The sequence below is a fragment of the Octodon degus genome, unplaced genomic scaffold (genome assembly GCF_000260255.1).
Source record: "Octodon degus isolate 3935 unplaced genomic scaffold, OctDeg1.0 scaffold00282, whole genome shotgun sequence".
NCBI classification, from domain to species: domain Eukaryota; kingdom Metazoa; phylum Chordata; class Mammalia; order Rodentia; family Octodontidae; genus Octodon; species Octodon degus.
Window position 1 is genome coordinate 2,046,481 of NW_004524858.1, and position 1,855 is coordinate 2,048,335.

Below are 1,855 nucleotides of genomic sequence, written 5' to 3' on the forward strand. Positions count from 1 at the left end.
GTTCAATCCCCCAGCACCATATGCCGGCCGGCCCCACCCCCTGGTGGGCTGAGCTGGCCACACACACACACACACAATAAATAAATAAACAAATAAATAAAATTAAAAAAACAAAACAAAACAAAACAATTTAGGCTCAGACTTGTTAGAATTGGTTGGAATTCCATTTTCAGTCTCTTTGGGGCCAGAGCCAATTGCAATTCTCACATTGTGCTGTACCTAACCACCCACCCAGCGCTATGCCCATGCTGCCTTCCTGCAAGCTTGTTACTAAATACTGTGAGAATCAACATTGTGGTGGTAGTATAACTTATTAGCAAGATCCTATACAGATGGCATTTTATATTTGTATCATGTTTTAGACAGTTTAAAACAGGGTTTCTCAACCTGACCTTCTTGCATTTGCTGTGGGGAGAACTTTCCTCTAGATCCTATAGATGTTTTGTAGCATTCCTGGCCTCTGCCTGTTGGATGACAGTACTACCCCCAGCTCTAGTTTTAATACCCCAAAGTGTTTTTAGATTTTACCAGAGGTCTCCTGAAGGACAGAAGTCACCTCCAGTTGATAACTATGTATATATTATGGAAAGTGTAGCCTTTTCTAAATTTTAAAAATACTTGGAGTACTTAAAAGTCTTAATGTTCTCAAAATAAATTTGTAACTTTTAACTCTGATTGTTCATGTTTAGTAACTGTAGGTTAGATTTGGACAGATAGCCTCTCAGGAAAGTGTTTAAATTATTTTGACTACTTTGTATCCATTTTGTTAACTATAGTTATACTGACATTTTAGTAGATATTTTGAGTTTATACATAAACTGAATGTGTATGTTACTATTTCAACCACATAAATTGAAATACATTGTGATGTAACTCTTGCTTTGTCTTGTGTTGAGTATATCTCAACACAATGTCAATATTAAAAATTGTATGCTTTTAAAAAATATATGTAAAAAATATGTGAATTATTTCTTAAAGCTTGTATTAAATAAAACCTATGTTGTTCTATTAAGAAAAAAAAATAAAAAAATAAAAATGACTCAGCACAAATAGTGAACTCCAATATATAATAAGGTAGACCTAAATCTATTCTTTAGTCAATACTGTTTTGCTAATGGTGACGTGTAAATAATAGGTGAATTCATATTATCAGGACAACAGAATGCAAAATTAACTATTATCCTAAGATTATTACAGAGTTTAAAATTTTAAAAGTAAGATCTATAAATTTTAAGAAAAGCATAATCCCTGAATGATGCTGACACCATATCACCGTGAAGCATTTGAAAAAATTGGCTTGGATGAAAGGGCTTCTCCTCTGTTTTTCCTTGAATGTGGTAAATATCTGAGATCTCTGCATGAAACCTAAACCTTGTTTTCTGTGTCACTCATGATCATCATGGTAGGCATGACCATGACCATCCAGGTGCATAGGGCAGGATCTGCAGAAGCTATTGGCACTGCCAACACCACCATGTTGGCATGGGACAGTGCTGGTTCCATTAGCAACACCAAAGCTATTGTTAAATAAACTGCAGGAGGGTCAAATAAACCAGCTTATGACTTGGACCTGCTAAATTCAGACCTTTTATCCCACCTTGACAAGGGTCAGCCAGCATCTGAGTGCTTGTATCAGTCCTACAGTGACCACAGTTCTCAAGTATGAGTGGAGTGAGCAGCCCTGGACAGCAGAAATGGCTTTGGTTGGACTGGCCAGATAACTCAGTGGATTAAAGCACCTGTTTAGACAGGCACAGGGAGCAAGTTTCAATCACTGTACCATGCTGGCCCCACCCCTGGGGTGTGCTGAGACAGCAGCTGAGATTGGGCATGGTGGTGCATGCCTGTAATCTCA

The 1,855-nt window shown here is 37.5% G+C and overlaps 1 pseudogene; it reads right to left on the minus strand.

Moving 5' to 3' along the window:
* LOC101589656 overlaps positions 1 to 1,476 on the minus strand; it is a 4,788-nt pseudogene extending 3,312 nt beyond the window's left edge.
* Between the last annotated feature and the right edge of the window lie 379 nt (positions 1,477 to 1,855).